Source organism: Chelonia mydas, chromosome 3, assembly GCF_015237465.2.
Source record: "Chelonia mydas isolate rCheMyd1 chromosome 3, rCheMyd1.pri.v2, whole genome shotgun sequence".
Lineage (NCBI taxonomy): Eukaryota > Metazoa > Chordata > Testudines > Cheloniidae > Chelonia > Chelonia mydas.
Genome location: NC_057851.1, coordinates 192,719,264 through 192,725,973, shown reverse-complemented (window position 1 = coordinate 192,725,973; position 6,710 = coordinate 192,719,264). Strand labels below are relative to the sequence as shown.

At 40.0% G+C, this 6,710-nt stretch overlaps 1 long non-coding RNA gene across 3 annotated transcripts in view; it reads right to left on the bottom strand.

The window, feature by feature from the left end:
* Positions 1 to 392: 392 nt before the first annotated feature.
* LOC119565872 overlaps positions 393 to 6,710 on the bottom strand; it is a 52,766-nt gene continuing 46,448 nt past the window's right edge. For 2 of the 3 annotated variants that reach the window (XR_005224957.1, XR_005224958.1), the window contains one exon: positions 393 to 1,269. This is a non-coding gene — a long non-coding RNA (uncharacterized LOC119565872). Of the gene's footprint in view, positions 4,153 to 6,710 lie in introns of all 3 variants that reach the window. The other variant, XR_006289959.1, reaches the window with a different exon arrangement.

The window sequence follows — 6,710 nt, the reverse complement described above, 5'->3', positions numbered from 1 at the left end:
TATGCTGTTTTGCTGACAAAGTAAAATGCCTTGACGAAAGGCAGAGTTTTGCCATCAACAGTAGCTTTGTAGTGTGTACACCTCCACTGTTTTGTCAGCAAAACCATAGAGACAAGGCCTTACATAGCTATTCACAGGCAGGGACACACACAGCTGAGTTACATGAATGTTCTCCCAGACACTCATGAACCAACAATAGAGAGGTTTCAGCCAATTCCCCCCCCCAACTCCCCAGTCTTGCACCCCAGAACTGTACCATCCTGCTCTGGTCAGAAGCCTGGCCAGCATAAGTTCATTAACCAGTTCGCCTCTCCCTCTATATGGGGTGGACGTATGCTAGATTCTGTAAACTGAGCTGATTTCCCCCCAAGCACTTCAAGCAAAACACATTGTTTTAGGGAAAACATAAAAACAGGTTTATTAACTACAGAAAGATAGATTGTAAGTGATTATAAATAGCAGACAGAGATTAGCGTTGGGTACTTAAGAAACACAAATAAATGTGCAGTCTAAGTTCTACAGACTAAACCGGATTGGATTCAAGCAGGGTCTCACGCCGACAGATGGTACAAACAGGTTACAGATCCTCCATACACAGACTAGACTCCCTTTTCCACCCTGGGTCCACCCTTCCACGGTTCAAAGTATTTATCCTGCAGATGTTCCTCCAGGTGTTGAGTTGGGGCGGGAGAGAGACCAAGTGATGATGTCACTTCCCCTCTTATATTTTCTTCCAGCTTTCTGGGAAGATCTTTGCTGTGACCTGGCGATCAGGTAGTCCCCATTGGTCAGTCAGTCTCCATTGCCTACATGCCCTCTCTGAGAAGTCTCTGGGATGGCCAGAGTTGGGAGAGTGGATTCCCTTTAATGGCCCAGCAGCACACACATCTGGTTGGTCCTTTGTTGCAATTGAAACATTGATTGTGGGCATCTCCCAAACTCACACTGTATTTCAGTAACGCATAGAGCAATGCTTCATATCTTCACCTATAATGACAGCACATACAATCCGACAGGACATAAATGTTCAACAGATCGAGACATTTCAGATGATACCTCACATGGCATACTCTATACAAAACTTATCATAATATCACCATGGTGATTGAGGGTTTCAGGGTGCTACTTTGAGGCGCAGACTGTCACAGGGCAGTAGCAGGATAAGCTACCCTGGTGCGGTCCCATCAAAGTGCTTCATCCTGGATGGTAGGTTCCATCTTCATGCCCATTCAGCCATTGTCCTCTCTGCTGAGAGGCATTCATGGGTGCCTGTTGTGATGGAGATTTCTGTTATGTAGTCAGAAAATAAGCTCTGCTCCTACCCTGAACAACCAATCCCCATGCTATAGAATGCAGCCGTTATGGGCATTGACTTGCTTTGGAATAGCAATTGACATGGTATTTCCACAGTTTCCTATTCCTTCCGTCACTTGAAGTTTGCAAAATCAAGGCTGGATTAAATTGGTCTAGATGGATATCCTGCTGCCATTTCTTATTATTCTCTGCTCTGGCTGTACAATCTTGTTATGCCAGACATGTTCCATCTTTGTATGTTATACGAGATTTCCACCCAGATGATCCCAGCTGCTGTAAATACCGCATAAGAGTGCTGTGATCCTGCCACAAGCAAATAGCCTTTTTAAAGAGGGGTGTGGAGAAAGGGCATCTTAGTGGGTATGGCACCAGAAGGGGAGTCAGGGAATCTGCGTTCTATCCCCAGCACTGCCACAAACATCTTATGTAACCTTGGTCAAGTCACTTTCCCAATAAATGGCATAGGTTCCCCATTGTTGGGGGAAAAAAAACAATTAGCCCTTTTTTTTTAGGTGCTTGATTTGATTTTAGGATTTTACAGAATTTTAGATGTAGAGTTTAATTTACACAGGCATCTTTTATTGGTGTACAGAAATACAGCTCAAGCTGGGTGCCTCTGGAGAGGAACCCCGCCCCTCAGAAATTGCGAGCAATTATACCCTTTACAATTGGTAACACCGCCCTCGCCCATGTCCAAAATTCAATTCTTTAATTTGAGTAGGGGTCTCTGCTTTTATTTATTGGACAGTTTTGTTGCCGAGTGGACAGACCGTCGCCGGGTGCTGGATTTGCTCCGGGAGACAGATCAGTCCTATTTTTTGTTGTTGTTGTTTTTTTATTATTTTTAGTGATAACGGGCAGTCTCAACTGGTTTTGAAGCTGCTTTTTTAGCATTCCTCTCAGGTCAGCTTGACCTCGGCCTAAGGCTTCAATTACTTTAATTACTTATGCTAAATTGGTAACTTATGCTAAGTTATAAGAACAAACTTATTAAACATTCATATAAAATAGCATATAAGCACTTTTTTATAACAGTCCCCCCTTTGGTTTTGTAGGTATCCCTGCCTACTTATGCTACAATTTACTTTGCATGAGCAGTTTGCGATAGCCTTGAAAAGAACGAGTTAACATATTTTGCAAAAGTTTTTTAATATGCGACACTGCACAACATAATATTATTAGTACAATTAATACAGGAAGGAAAATTTTAAGTAATAAACTGAACAAACCACTAAGCCATGATGATAAACCCCACCCTGAAAACAGAGTTTGCAACCAATTGCTTTCAGGGGCGGTGTAGGCAGCTTGTGCTTCGACTCGGGCATGGGCCTCTGCCCGTACCATTTTTTTTTTTTTTTAAATAGACTTTATAGCTACTATTATTTACATACATATAACAACGGGACCCAGTGAGAGCGCAGACCCCTCCCTGGGATGCTAAAAGATAGTTTAAGGCCAACCTGTTTTGGAAGGAATACGTTTTGAGTTGTTGCACTTTTTTATTTAATGTTTTTATTGCTGATTTTAAACCACTAATTGAGTTTTTTAAATTTTAAGGCAATCTTTTTAAGTACCATTTGAAGTTTTACAGTGTAACGGCCTATGCATGTTATGGCTGGCCCTGTCAGTAGTGGTACTATTCCCAGAATGGGACACCCTATGAGCTTTTCTGTTGTGAGGGGATTTTTTGCGTTGCCCTTTAACGCAGCATTTAGCCGTTGAAGAGTTACCCCCCCCCGTGATTTAATAGGGATATTCCGGATGTTTTTAATTTTGCTTTTAGGTAAGGTAGTAGTAATATAAAGATGGGGAATTCCATGGGCTATATAAGAGCTACTAGTCCAGTTAGCTGGTAACACTTAATAAGCTTTTTGGCCACACACAAAATAACGACCCTGTAGGGCCTAATAAGGACTGGCTTTTAGGGGAATTCCTGCAATGTTTAACACTGCTTTCCCAAATAGCTTATATGCTCCCAAGGGGGCTTTCCCTTTTCTTTGTTGACTATGGGTAGGGGTGTTTTTGGTTGTACCATTTAAATTACACTTTTTATAGGGACTACTGCAGACTTATCATTGGCCTGATATATCAGAGACATTAACCGAACGACAAGTTATACCTGTTTGACTTTTTATTGTGGAGAGGTTATTTGTAAGAGAGTTTCTCCGAAAGGGGAAGAATTACTACTTTTACATTGCCGGCCTTTACCCTTCATTTTTATTTAATACTTATTTGCCAACTGAGTGATAACACAAGAACTTTTTTTTAACAGGACGCGCATACTGGTCAGATTGATTTCGGGCAAAACAAAATACTCCCTTAGTTAGTATTGCAACTGAATATTCCCAATCCTGAGAGGTGGCTTGCTGTAAAGACGTTTTATTCCAAAAGGGCGAGTCTGTTCGATTAAGAGGGATAGGTACCCCTACCAACGGGACCCCGACCTAAATATGTGGGGGTATGAATACAAATTTAACATTGTGTTTGATTTACTCCTTGTTTTATGGCGCGGGTTAAATTTAAAAAGCTATTGCCCTCCCATCCTTGGGAATAGGGAGAGGAAGCCCCAGGCAAACCATACCAATGTTGGCCTTTTTTATATGGTATTTTTAAAAAAAAAAAAAAAAAAAAAAAAAAACCACCACCACCAATGTAAGTTTAATAAACAGGAACACAAGAAGTCCTGGAGGGCTGTGAAGGTCCCAATAACTGGAAAGCTTAGTCCATGGGTTGGTAGTGGCGTTTATTCATGAAGTGGCTCGTCCGATGGCTTGTCAGGGTTAGGTGGGTGTCCCAGCGCTAACTTAATGTAGCTATGATGGATTCAGGAACCTTTACCTGCAAAGGAGTGGTGGCAGATGTGGGAGTAATGTTCGTGGCTGTAAGGCGTTTTTGGTATTCATGCTTGCCCACAAGCACCGATTCCAGCCCCTGGAATAAACCCACCCCACCACTTCACTCCACGTTCCCAAGAATACATTCCGCAACTTTTTTTTGGCCAATGTACAATGCTTTGGTTTTGCCACCAAGGCCAATTTTTAGTGTCTTTTGCAGTCAGGAATTCTTGGATTTTGGTGGTTTTAGCAGAGCAGGCATTCCTTTTTGGGGGCGGGAGGGAACAGTCCTGGTTTTGCATTATACAGGGGAGAGGTTACTAGCACGTTACCCTGTTGTGCTTTGGTTTTTTAGCAAATACTGAATGCAGGTTAGCTCTGTCAGCGGACAAGGGCCAGGTTACTAGCACTTTACCTTGTTTTTTCCCCTGCTGTCCAAAAGGAGGAAAGAAAAAACCCAGAAGGAGGGACAGGCTGATCAGTAGTCGAAGTGAAGTCATTTTAAGGTGGAGGGGTCTTTTGCAGTAAGAAGCATGGGTCCAGGCAGTCAGTCCTTGGCACTTTACAGCGGTGTTGATAGTTAGCAGGACTTAATAAGGGCCTTTTTAGCGTGGGACCAAAGTAGTTTTTTGTTGATGGACCTTTATGTAGACCCTGTTATTTGGTTTTAGCAAATGGCAGGTTGCTTAGGATTTTTGGAGCAGGATTCTTTTTACCTGTAAATACAGAGACCTAACACATTTTATTAATGTCTGGCAGTGTTTTGCAGATTTTACAGCTGCTTGGGCACATTTAAGCCCTCCTCTTTTTTGGCTGTCAGCCAAATTTTAGCTGTGAGTAGTGTCCTTGGGCAGGCCAGCATCTTATTTTTGGACCGAGCCTGCCAGCTACAGCGTTGAATTAACTTGTTTTTTTGTTTTTGTTTTTTGGCTTTTATTAACCTGCAAAGGAAACTTTTACTTTTTATTTCTACACTTTTGTTTAAAAATGAACACATATATATATTGCCCATTACACAGCACTTTAGTTTTATTGTTTAATGTATGCCACATACACCCTTCTAGGAAAATGACTTTATTACGGAGCTTTGGAGCAACAAGCCAGGACAAGAATACCCACTTTTGAAGAGTCCACTTGGTACAACCTCTGGTGTTTAATAGCTTTTTTTTTTCCCCTAGCCCTCTGGCTAGAAATTTGAGGTAGCCAGAAGGATCGCATGTATAATATGGGGAGTAGGTTAACCTTTCATGTCCTTGCTTCCAAAGACTGTTGGTGTGCAAGTTTTAACAACATTTTTTTTTTAATTAAAAGATTTGGCCAATAAAATTTTTTTTATTTAAGTAAATGTATTAAACTTTAGCATATTACTTTTTTATATTATTTAAACATTTTGTATTTTAAGTTGAATAAAACAAGTATTTGCTTTTTGATTTAACCCTTCTATTTAGTTTTAAACTAAACTGTTCTATGAAAAATTAAACACAGCAATTTTGGCCACAAGACAAACACAAGACAGAACATAGAACACAGAACATAAATTCCTATTGTGCCAGTAAATTCATGATATGTTGAATTGCTTTTTAGCTGGCATTAGTTTTTCCTGATTTTTTGAAAGACCAAAAAAAAAAAAAACAACACACAGATTTACCCCTTCTGGGCAGTCAGTCATTGCTTAAAATATTTTATTTTATATATATATATACACACACACACATATACACACACACACCCACCCTTGTTAATTGCAGGCAAAACAGAGGAATTACACATATTTTTTGGTATTTGTTTTATAGGCAGCCCAAGTTTCAGTGGCTTTTACCTTATTAGTTAGGTAATTTACATTGAAACAAATGCTTTTTGGCTTGCTTTTGGATTTACAGCTTAAAGATTTTTACTTTAAAAAGGGCACAATAAACTTTACCAGACTTTTGATTGCCTTTTACTTTTAACTCCTGCTGTTAAACACACAGCGACCTGAAAAGGAAGACACCACTATTGTCGCCCTTTGGAGCCTAGTAAGATATTAATTAAGTAGCACTGTATAATTGCATTCCTTTGGAAAAGGGCCCATTTTTCTTAAAATGGCTGCAAAGAAACCAAGATTTATTTTTTTTTAGTATTTTATAAAGTAGAATTGGATTGCTTAATTTTTTTTTTTTTTAAAGCAACTACAGAGTTATTTTTAAATTACTTGCTTGTTTTTTAAAACGACACCTAATTAACTTAGATTTTACCATTTTAAGCATTATTTTGGGATTTACGTTTTTTATTTTTGTATTTACTTTTTATTATGCCTTTTAAGTTTTCAACCTGTTCTTTAATTTTTTTATTTGTTGCCTGCCCACTTGGGCCCGATCCTGGTTTTTTCTTCAGAACTGTTTCTTTTATGAGCACCAGCTTTGTTCCACTACCAATTTAACAAGGAGGGCAGGCTTCTTAACTAGCCCCCCAGCCCTTTTGGTCTCTTTTTTAAAATATTTTTACTTACAAGGGCTACCCGAATCCTCCCCCACGAGGCTTGTCACCTGGACAGACCGCATGGCCAATTGGCAAGCAAGGAGG